The sequence below is a fragment of the Artemia franciscana genome, unplaced genomic scaffold (genome assembly GCF_032884065.1).
Source record: "Artemia franciscana unplaced genomic scaffold, ASM3288406v1 PGA_scaffold_47, whole genome shotgun sequence".
In the NCBI taxonomy this organism is placed as follows: Eukaryota; Metazoa; Arthropoda; class Branchiopoda; order Anostraca; family Artemiidae; genus Artemia; species Artemia franciscana.
Genome location: NW_027062688.1, coordinates 939436 through 951931, shown reverse-complemented (window position 1 = coordinate 951931; position 12496 = coordinate 939436). Strand labels below are relative to the sequence as shown.

Sequence of the window (12496 nt, the reverse complement as noted above, 5' to 3'; positions counted from 1 at the left end):
TTCAAGCTTCTCTCTCTTTCTCCATCTCTCTCTTTCGCTCAGATTTACCCCGTCGTGAATTAGCATGAGAGGTTGACTCTAGTTGAGCATTGTGGAGTGACATGCATGAGAGGAAAATTTTCAAGTAGTCAACCCGTAGTCAACGGGTTGACTCTATTTTGGCATTGTCAAGGGACATGCATGCACGGAGAGGTGTGGCATAAATGGGAGACAGTCACAACGGCAATCAAAGGGGTAAAATTAACCTTGACTGGGTTGCCCACTTAATTGGACAATCTGTCTTAGCTTTTTTCTACAATTGGCCATGACTTTGACTTTTCCCACAACTATTCCCTTTTTGTTTAAATTCAAAAATCAACGGTATCATGGTATCATGCCCGCTAGATGTGCGTTTCGGTACGGTAGGCACGGGTAGGTATCATGCGTTTCGGTATCATGCCCGCTAGATAGCGCGGAATTTGAAAAAAAAAAAACAGAAAAAAAAACAGAAAACAGATAAAAAAAAAAACAGAAACGGAAAAAAACAGATGAAAAAAAACAGAACAGAAACAGAAACAGGTAAAACAAAAACAGGTAGCCTGTTTCTGTTTTCTGTTCTGTTTTTTGTAAAAACAGAAACAGAAACAGGCAGAAACAGGCAAGAAAAAACAGAAACAGAAACAGAAAACAGAAACAGTGCCGATGCATAGTTCAGGGTGCTAAAATAGGCTTGAAAATTAATGTTAAGAAGACTAAGTCACTAAGGTTAGGAATAAGTGAAGATGAACAGGTGACCTTAGGTAACGAAAAGATTGATCAGGTTGGGAGCTTCAGTTACCTTGGTAGTATTATTAGTAAAGATGGTGGGAGCAGTGAAGATGTTAAAAGTAGAATAGCTAAAGCTCAGGGTGTTTTTTCACAGTTAAAAAAAGTTTGGAAGAATAGAAAGATAAGCCTACAAACCAAGATTAGAATATTGGAAGCTACAGTGATGACAGTGGTCAAATATGGCTCTGAAGCATGGACACTCCGAAAAGCAGATGAAAATTTACTAGATGTTTTCCAGAGAAATTGCCTACGGATTGTTCTGGGTACCCGGCTGACTGACCGTATTTCAAACAGTAGGTTGTACGAAAAGTGTGGTTCAATCCCTCTTTCTGGGGCTATAATGAAAGAAAGGTTGAGATGGCTAGGCCACGTTCTACGGATGAAGGAGGACAGATTACCGAAGATTGTCCTTTTTGGCCAACCGTCTGGGGCTACACGGAAAGCAGGTCGTCCTTGTCTGGGTTGGGAGGATGTCATAAATAAGGATTTAAAGGAAATGGGAACTTCCTGGGAGGGTGTAAAGAGGGAGGCTTTAAATAGATTAGGTTGGAGGAGGAGCGTGCGTAGCTGTGTTGGCCTCAGGCGGCTTGGTGCTGCAGTGAGTTATTAGTAGTAGTAGTAGTAATAAAAGAGAATGTCAGTGAATCTTGAGTGGTTTAATTTTTTAGAGCATTAAATTAGCAAAAGCCCCGCTAATTTCATACTATGCTTCAGAATTTTTAGAAATGTTAAGTAAAAAACATTGTACATAATACAGCATATCTAAATGCAATATTTGAAATGGAGTTTTACTTACAAATAAATGCTATCAGATAGTTTTATTTGACGTAGCCTAACCAATAAAATTCTTACATTTACTGCTCAAGCATTGATTGAACTTGTATTGAAACATTCACTATGTGAAATTTAGGATTGTTGATTGAACCGTTGGCGGACACCCCTATCCCCATCTCCGTAAGTCAACATCATAATATAATCTTATTGTCTCATACAATTTTGGGGGAATTTCTTGAAGTTTCCAACAGTGACTCAACAAAGGAGTTGCTTCGCTGCAATCATTGTCCCAAGTTATATGTGGAACCTGACAGATTTTAATAACAAAATGTAATATTGCCGTGAGATGAAGAAAATGAAAGACATTGCCAAAATAAACAAATTTTGCCGCTCGTCGTTCAATCACTCCCTTTATGTGAAACACACGTATGTAGTTAATATGTTTTCCCCCAAATGATGCAAGATTCTATACCGTACTGGATAAACAGGTAGGTATATGGAATTTTGAAACCCGGAGCGTATTCAGTGTTTCGCCATTGCATCTGTTAGAACCAAGAGTAGCTTACTGGGCCATAAAAAAGGGTTCTTCTCATCCTTCTCGGTGCTGATTGACAAAGGAACTTCTCACTACCTAAGGAGTTTTTCAAGAGCTAGACTAAATCTAACTTTTTTTCCCTTATAAACAGTTCATTTTTGTTTCGTTTGTCCCCCGATTTACGAGCTCAGACAATAATCTGAGCTCGGAGCTCAGTTTCACCTCGTCGTATACCGTTTAGCTCTTTTTCTCAGGTTGGGATAAGAAATACACTTAAAATTCATCGAAGGGCTATAAGAGGTTTTAATGTTCTGCTTATCGTACCGCTAAACTAATAAAAACAAGTTCTATATAGTCATTATTCAATTCCAAGGAACAATAAGAATGGTTTCAAATGGATAGCAAATAGCAATAAAAGACACTAGTTAGCATTAGACCAGTCTAAATGCTGATCGACTTAAGACTTAAAACAAAAAACTTTAAAATTTGCCACAGACTAATCAAAAAGGGATTTTTCTTGGTCCCTCTTTATGTTCACTTCCAGCACTGAGCACACCTACTTAGCGAATCATGGATATTCAACTCGTGCAGAGGTGGTCTTTCTAGGAGGGGGTACTTGCCCCGGACGTAGAAATTGTTAGAGAGCAAAATTTCAAATAAGTAGCCTAACGGATATAATCATTTTGTAATGTTTGAAATTAAATTTTTATTAACAGTAGATTAATGGGCAGAGTTTTCAGCAAGTATTGGCAAATTGGATCCGAAATTTTTATCTTCATTTCATATCTTCATCACCATTCTATGAAAATAACAAGAGCTAAGAGCTCATATGGCACTTGTGGCGAGGCAAGAAGAGCTAAGAGCCAAGAGCTCATATGGTATGAGCTCTAACAAAATTCTAAGAATCAATAGATTGATTTAAAAGGAAAACCAGAGGCTTAATGCCGGTCAGGATTTAAAATAAGAGCTCTGAGTCACGATGTCCTTCTAAATATCAAAATTCATTAAGATCCGATCACCCACTCGTAAGTTATAAATACCTCATTTTCTATTTTTTCCTTTCCCTTTAGCCTCCCAGATGGTCGAATTTGGGAAAACGACTTTATCAAGTCAAATTGTGCAGATCCCTGACATGCCTAACAATTTTCATCGTCCTAGCACGTCCAGAAGCACAAAACTCGCCAAATCACTGAACCCCTCCCCCCAACTCCCCCAAAGAGAGCGAATCTAGTAGGGCTACGTCAATCATGTACCAAGGACATTTGCTTATTCTATCCACCAATTTTCATCCCGATTCCTCCACTCCAAGCGTTTTCCAAGATTTCCCCCTCCAACTCCCCCCCCAATGTCAACAGATCTGGTCGGGATTTGAAATAAGAGCTCTGAGACATGAATTACTTCTAAATATCAAATTTCATTAAGATCCGGTCACCCGTTCTTAGGTTAAAAATACCTCAATTTTTCCATCTTTTTCAAATTAACACCGTCCAGCTCCTCCAAAGAGAACGGATCCGTTCCAATTATGTCAATCACGTATTTAGAACTTGTGCTTATTCTTCCCATAAAGTTTGATCCCGATCTCTCCGCTCTAAGCATTTTCCAAGATTTTTGTTTCCCTCCTCCAACCCCCTATGTCCCCGGATCCAATTCGAGTCGAAAATGGAGCATTTGAGACATAAGATCCTTCTATATATATCAAGTTTCATTAAGATCCAATCTCCTATTCGTAAGATAAAAATACCCCAATTTTCAGGTTTTCCAAGAATTTCGGTTTCCTTCTCCAACTCCCCCCAATGTCACAGGATCTGGTCGGAATTTAAAATCAGAGCTTTAAAGCATAAGATCCTTCTAAATATTAAATTTCATTAAGATCTGGTGACTCGTTCGTAAGTTATAAATGCCTCATTTTTTTCGAACTACCCCCTCCCACCCAACTCCACCAAAGAGAGCAAATCCGGTCCAGTTATGTCAGTCACGTATCTTAGACAGGTTTTTATTCTTCCCATCCAGTTTCATCCTAATCTCTCCTCTTTAAGTATTTTCTAAGATTTCCCCCCCCCCCCCAACTGCCCCCCTCCCAATGACGCTGGATCCTGTTGAGATTTAAAATAAGAGGTTTGAGTTACGAGGTCCTTCTAAATATGAAGTTTCATGAAGATTCGATCACTCCTTCGTAAGTTAAAAATAAGTCATTTTTTATAATTTTCAGAATTAACCCCCCCTCCCCTCCAATAGAGCGGATCCGTTCCAATTATCTCAATCACGTATCTAAGACTTCTGATTATTTTGCCCACCAAGTTTCATCCCGGCCCTCCAATCTAAGCGTTTTCCATGATTTTAGGTTCCCCCCAAACTCCCCCAAATGTCACCATACCCGGTAGGGATTTTGAAATTAGATCTTTGAGACACGACATCCTTCTAAATATCAAATTTCATTGAGATCCGATCACCCGTTAGTGAGTTAAAAATAGTTCATTTTTTCTATTTTTTTTCGAATTAACCGCCCCCCCCCCAGATGGTCAAATCAGGAAAACGACTATTACTAATTTAATCTGGTCCGGTTCCTGATACGCCTGCCAAATTTCATCGTCCTAGCTTACCTGGAAGTGCCTAAAGTAGCAAAACCGGGACCGACAGACAGACCAGTGGTTTCCGCAAATGTAAGATACCTATCAAATATTATCAGCAATTGCAGTATCGGTGACCAGTAATGAATGGTCAATAGTAATATAAGGGAATAAGCATAAAATGTGAAGAATTAGAAGCAGTCAATTGGGTTCGAGATACAAACATCAAAAACAAGAAGAACAATAGGGAATTTTTTTCGTAAAAGACCTAAAATGAAAAATTTTAAGCGGTCCCAGCATCCTTACTTCAACAATACATTTCATGCTGGTACTGAAATAGAGCAGAACCTAATTTTAGCAAGGCTTGAATTGTCTAAGACATTTTTGATGTTTTTATTAATTAAGAAAAAGGAAATAAAATTAGATTTTTAACATTTGATTATATATCATAATTACTAATTTTGCAAAGGCTCAAGCGAGAAAAATCAGATTTACAGCAAGGAAAAATTTGTTACTAAAGAAAATTTGGTTTAAATTGGCCTGAAAATTTTAGGACGCTGGTTGGGGGCGCTAATCAAGATTTTGTCTCGGGAGCAAGAGAAGCCACTCCAATGCTATGGCCATTACATTAACTTGTTTTAACCAGGACTGGCAAAAAAGTGAGGTGACACAAGGCAATTCATAGAAATGAAAGAAAAATTTCTACTGCTAATCATGCAATATAATTTGCAAAGTCAATGTTTCACCTCACTTTATTTATCAGTCCTGGCTGAATTTCGCTGTAGTAAGGATCGCTATAGTAAGGATGCTGGGACTGTTTTAAAATTGTTCATTTTAGTTTTATTCGCCATGTGTCGTCTTTTTCGTTAATAAATTTTATGCCTTGCTGAGGACGGCCCTTAGACATAGAGCCAAAATATTCATTCAAATTAGAATTCCAATGTCTTACGAAAAGAATTCCTTATTGTTCTTCTTGTTTTTGATGTTTGTGATAGAAAGGCAATTTGGTCTTCATCATTAATTGGTTTCAAGATAATTAATAGTTTTGAAGAAGCTAAAGTGAGAAGTCTGATTCAAATAAATGGATTTTTTTATAAATGACAATTTTGTTAATATCTGACTTGATAATTTTTGGTAGACGGGGGAGAGGCGCTAATCGAAGTTTCGCACCGGGCACACCAGTAACCAGAACCGCTACTGAACACATGTTGGGCCTGGCCATACCGATGTACTCTCATGATTCTTTACACAGGATCCAACTTGTTTCTCAGTGGTGCTTCATTCAACCGGTATGGCCTGGCCATACCGATGTACTCTCATGATTCTTTACACAGGATCCAACTTGTTTCTCAGTGGTGCTTCATTCAACCGGTATGGCCTGGCCATACCGATGTACTCTCATGATTCTTTACACAGGATCCAACTTGTTTCTCAGTGGTGCTTCGTTCAACCTCAGAAGCGAAAATTGTCTTTCCACTACTGTAGAGGAATGTGACTGACATGAAATTTCGGCAAAAACTTTGGATGTACCGCTGGGTTGCTACCAATAACAGTTTGCTCTCGAAGCTGGCACCGAAATACTCCTAGTTCTTTTTTCATCAAATCGCAAAATCAATTGAGTATAACTCAAAACCTCTGAATACCCTAACTCATCGCTACCTTAGGATCGGTGCACTACAGCTGAACAAAAAGCTTGTTACCAGAATCTACCCTTCTGCTGATTTCTACGCACAATTCGATTAAAAAAAAAGACATGTTATGTTCGACGAATGTCAACTTTTGATTGGAAGCAGTCTCTTCACTCGTTTCATCACAGAGCGCATGATGCTTTACCTCAGAGTAAGCGTTTTCGTGTGACCTGAAATCGTTGGGAGATCATACATTATTCTTAGAGAGGTCATTTTTGTTTGCGAGTTTCTTTTGACAAAAATCTGCATAATTTTTTATTGCGTTTCACACACTTTGTTAAGAACCAAGTGAACTCTAATACTTCTAGTGGAATTCTAAGTTTAGCTCGTTCGCTACCCGTAATATATATCCCGAAAAAAGAGGCAGGCTAAGTTTAAAATTTCCGAGTCCCTGACGGATACTCGTAGTGATAATATAGTAAGTGGGCATACTTTGGAAAAAATTTTGGAGGAAATCCCCCCCCCCCGTTCCAGCAGTCTCTTGACTATTTACTCAGATAACTTCGAAGACCACACTGCCTTTCCATGACGAAAGTAAAACAGTTCAAAATAGGGATGATGAACTGTTTATACTGTTTATACCCTATTTTGAACTGTTTTACTTTCGACTATTTACTCCATTGCCAACCAGCATGGCCAAAAGGAATATATATAATAAAGTGCCCTTATCGAATTTCTAGCACTCAGAAAATTTAATTTTTCTTTTGGGGCCATATGCAACAAAATTGTAAACGTCATGGGAAAACTAAACAATTTTGGGATCCAAGACATTGCATGCAGTCTCTAAACACAGAAGGAATGAATGGCAAATACACCCAAAAACAGCGAACCGTGGCATATCTTTTTATAAGTGAAGCCGGATCTGTTTGCTTGGGTTATCTAAAGCAAAACCACCGAGGCTGATAAAGGAATGTATCGATCCCACAGGTCCTTCAAGATGAGGTTTTTTAACCCTAGGGCTGAATTGTTGTCATTCAGTCTAAGGTTATCATATTTTAAAAAATGAATTCTAAAGGTCTAAAGGTCTAGAATTGTGGCTCTTTACAAGGAGATATGCTAGAACAAAAACCCTTCATTTTTATAGTTTTTTCACTTTTTTGACGTCTCTAGTCTCCTTTAATGCTGCTACTACTGCTAACAACGTACTGCTGCACGAAGCTACCTGAGGCCAACGCAACCACCTACGCTCCTACTCCAACCCAATCTATTCAAAGCCTCCCTTTTTAAACCCTCTCAGGAAGTTCATATTTCCTTTCAATCTTTCATTGCGACAACCTCCTACCCTAACTGAGGAAGACCTGCTTTCTATTTTGCCCTAGACGGTTGTCCGAAAAGGAAAGTCGTTGGCGATCTGTCATCCTTAATCTTATCAAAAATGATGGAATTCTGACTTTATAATATACAGCAAGTGGCTATATGAGACCATTAGAGGAGTGGCTGCAGATGATTTTCCAAAAACTTGAACAAAACTAGAGAAATGAACATAAAATTAGCTATCTAAAAGCGTCATTGTTTTTGTTCTTGCATGTCTCCTCCTGAACAGCCACTGCTCTAGACTTTTACCAAATGAGCCCTTGCCAACATATACTTATACATATACATACCTTTGTAGATCTCACAAACTAAGAGTATTGCTGCCTTGATTAAACGAAGCAACCTTTATAGAACTTAAGTTTAACAGATTTGTACTTCGGCAAATGTGTGCTGAATGCTTATTCTCAATTTCTTAAGCTGTCTTTCTATTCCTTTGATACAATCCAACACTATTTTTTTTTTTTTGCTACTTGTGCCTTTTTTTACGGTAATTTTTTCTTGAATGAAAAAAAAACGGCTTAAAAAAGAAATAAACTCATAATTCCTTTGAAAAATCCATGTTCAATATCCATGTCCATGTCCAATATCCATGGCAAAGGAAAAACAACCACAAGTAAACATGCACAAATCCATGGCGGAGGCAACCCTGGTTGCCTGTCACCCTCATAGTAGTATGTAGATGGGGCGCGTTTGCGACATTTCGGTACTTTTTTTGGGGGCGGTTGTGCATTGAATTATTCGAATCGGTGCATTTTTTGAGAAGGAAAATCGGTCATTCGGTGCATTTCCACTAGAAAAATGGATCTTTCGGTGCATCTTCACTTTTAGATGGCGCAGCCTTAGACAAAGCAACTGACAAAACTGATTCAAATTTGGTGACATAAGATCCAAAAAACATTTAAGAAAATTATAAATTCTTACGATGATTTTAGAATATTCTATTGTACATTACTGTTTTAAATTTATTTATCTTAGAAGATGAGATCTTTCTTATGCCACTTTAATTTTTACGTGGACCAATAAGCTTTGAGTGGATTAGCTTTAAATGTAAGATAGATTCTCCTCGTAATGTATATGGTTTCGAGCCTTGAAAAGAATAAACATCCTACATCCAAAGTGAGATTCATTAACATACAAAGACAACTAACCTATATTTTAATTCTTTCATTAACACGGAGTGATTACGCAGTGACTGGTTATTCTCGTTTTAATGATGGAATGGTCCAAAAATAAGTGGTCTCCAAATTGGAGTATAAAGGAAAAAGAATATGTGACCGTCATCCGAGTTATAAAGCAAACTTATTAGAAAGTTAGAAAGACAATACGATATACGTTTTAAGTGACCAAGACATAAAAGTTGAAACAACCCTTAGCGGGGATCTTTATTTTGAAAAAAGCTTCGTCACAGTTTTATGTGTGAATTAAGTAAAAAAAAAAAGAATTTTTAACGGAAAGTAAGGAACGACATTAAAACTTAAAACGAGCAGAAATTACTTCGTATATGAAAGGGGCTGCTTCCTCATCAACGCCCCGCTCTTTACGCTAAAGTTTGACTCTTTTAAAGTTAACTATTTATAAAGTTTAACTTTTTATAAAGTTAACTCTACTTTCTAAAACAATCAACAACTTTAGCGTAAAGAGCGGGGCGTTGATGAGGAAGCAGCCCCTTTCATATACGAAGTGATTTCTGTTCGTTTTAAGTTTAAATGTCGCTCCTTACTTTCCGTTAAAAAAACTAGTTTTTTTTATATTTAATTTCTGAACGTTTTTGAATCAATGCATGTTTTGATTTTGGCTCTCTGCAGATGAATAACTAAAACGGAATTTGCATATTTATTTTTTTTGGCTAATTGGCTTTCTCGTAGTTTTATCGAATGACTTTGAGAAAGAAAGGAGCGGGGGAGGAGGCCTAGTTGCCCTCCGATTTTTTGGTTACTTAAAAAGGCAACTAGAGCTTTTAATTTTTTAAGAATGTTTTTATTAGTAAAAGATATACGTAACTTACAAATTAGCTTACGTAACAAACTTCTATATTCTCATGTTTTTATTACGTATATAAGGGGGTTCACCCCTCGTCAGTACCTCGCTCTTTACACTAAAGCTTAGATTTTGTCAGTACCTCGCTCTTTACACTAAAGCTTAGATTTTGTCCCAATTTGTCCCAATTTGAAATTACTAAAAATACTTTAGCGTAAAGAGCGAGGTAGTAGGAGGAGGTGAGCCTATCGTATGCGTAATAATTTCTTTTCGTTTTAAGTTTTAATCCTGCTCCTTACTTTCAGTTGAAAAAAACTTTTTCATATTTATTTTGTCATTGTTTTTTTTTTTAATAATGCTAGAAAACCCTCCGCTCCCTTTATGGAAATCTTCTTCCCCCCATGACAAATTCCTCCAAGGTAAGTTCCCCCAACATATCCCCCTCTTCTCAACCCCCTCCCCAACCAAAAACTCTCCCTGAAAATGTCTGTACACTTCGAAATAACCATTACTATAATTTATGTAAGCACTGGTCAAAGTTTGTAACTTGTAACCCTCCCACGGGGACTGTGGGAAAGTAAGTCGTCCCCAAAGACATGGTTATAAGGTTTTTCGACTACGCTGAATAAAATGGCTATCTCAGAATTTTGATCCGGTGACTTTGGGAAAATAATTGGCGTGCGAGAGGTGCCCTCAAATTTTTTGGTCATTTAAAAAGGGCACTAGAACTTAACTTTTCATTTCCGTTAGAATGAGCCCTCTCGCAAGATTCTAGGACCACTGGGTCAATACGGTCACCCCTGGGAAAAAAACAAAAAACAAACAAACAAATAAACACGCATCCATGATCTACCTTCTGGCAAAAAAAAAATACAAAATTCCACATTTTTGTAGATAAGAGCTTGAAACTTCTGCATTAGAGTTCTCTGATATGCTGAATCTAATGGTACGACTAAACTTGATGAAACTTATATATTTAAAATCAGCATTAAAATGCGATTCTTTTGTTGTAACTATTGGTATGAAAATTCCATTTTCTAGAGTTTTGGTAACTATTGAGCCGGGTCGCTCCTTACTACAGTTCGTTAGCACGAACTGTTTGATTAAGTTTAACATGTAAATACAGTTTTACTAGTGGTGTAATTTTGTCAAAATCATGGTGGGGGGAGTGAGGGTGGAGCCGATATTCCCAAATAAAGTGAAAATGACAATGAAAAGTGAAAAATGAGTCATAATATAACATAAAGGTAAAGATATACTAAAGAAAACATGACTGTTTCTCTGGATGCTTGAATTATTCAGGCTTATCTTAGTTTTAACAAGACTTTCGAAGAAACTTCATTTCAGCTGGGGAGCGAGTGGAGCAGGCCGGAGTCTGTAAGGGGCAGTTGCCCCTTGCCCCATAGCAAATCGTGACCCTGAGTTTTGAGTGAATAATTCAACCAAGCCTAGCTTATCTAATTTAAACCAAAGTTGATCCAGCTAAGATAGTCAACCTTATTGTTTAAAATTTGGGTTTAATAGAGAGGATTTGAAGAATTTGTTGTATGTGAGGGGAGATAGTTTTGATTTAGGAAAGAAGAAAATTTTGGGCAAAGCTTAGGTTGGCAGCCGGTCCCTACTGTAGCTGGATGCGTGGATATGTGAATGAGAATCTCTTTCATTTTGTATTTGAGCGTGAAGAGATGTCTAAGTTGCGGAATGAACGTTTTGGAAGAGTCTCTGGGAGTGAGCAATGTCGGAGAGGAACGCGTCTGCTAAGTTTCTTCGTTTAGGGGGTTAAGTGTAGAGTATTATGCTTGAGGGCATAGTTTGTTCAGATTTTAGGAATTGAATTTTGTTATGGTAGGCACTTGTCGGTTAAAAATGTTGACCTTATTGTGGTTTTGTTTTCTTGGTTTGTATTTTTTGAAGCTTTATTTTCTTCTTCGGGCTTCGTTTGTAGCTGTGGGCGTATGGCCTGCGGGCTTTTTCAATGAAATCTCATCTCATAAGTTAACCAGTCCGAGTTAAACCTAACATAGACCTAATCGCCTGCTTAAGCTGCGTGAAGCTATAATAAAGCCATCGTCTCAGGTCTTGTGTGTTCACACTTTCATTTTTGATGTGTGACAGCCATTTTTTTTTTTTTTAACTTTTTTGACAGCAGGAAAAGTAGGCTAGCAGTCTTTTAGCTGATAGGCTTAGGTTTGACGTAATTCTTTTTCCATAACCTTTCCTTTAATTTCATTGCGTATATGAAGAAATGTGTTACAGCTGAAGGCAGGGGTGTAGCTCCAGCACTTTTTTTCGGGAAAGGGCAAGAGGGATCCATATCCGGATAGTCCAGGGAAACGAGTTATGTAATATTTTTTCCAAATCACTAGGGGGACACCTTCCCCCTCTCCCAACCCAAAGACCCTAATTGAAGGTAAAATAAATTTGCAAAATGCTAGATAGTGTCGTTGAATTGTATCGGACGGTAGCGTCGGTATTCACTCTTAACAAGTTTTCTATGCTCTTTGGAGGAAATCTCAAAGCCTATCCACAGATATGAGAAATGGCTTAGTCATCATGGTCGTTATGTAGAGATTCCGCCATGTGTTCCACTTTGATTCCGCCATATGTTTTGTAATAAAATCAATTTCTTTTTGTCCACCCGTCTTAATTTATATCTAATTGGAAGTTAAGTAAAACACAGCACACATACTTTACAGTTTTCCTGTATAAAAAGAGAAGAATGAAAGCTCGGGTAATATGGAGGCACTGGCCACAGTGGGTAGGTTTGGCTTAAAAAAATAAGTGTCGGTGATCACCTGATAATCATCGAAAAGAGCATATTAAATCCCCCACTA

General features: G+C 37.8%; 1 protein-coding gene across 6 annotated transcripts in view; it reads left to right on the top strand.

The window, feature by feature from the left end:
- LOC136041872 (disabled homolog 2-interacting protein-like) overlaps positions 1-12496 on the top strand; it is a 173786-nt gene that overhangs the window by 151413 nt on the left and 9877 nt on the right. The gene's annotated exons all lie outside the window — the stretch shown is intronic.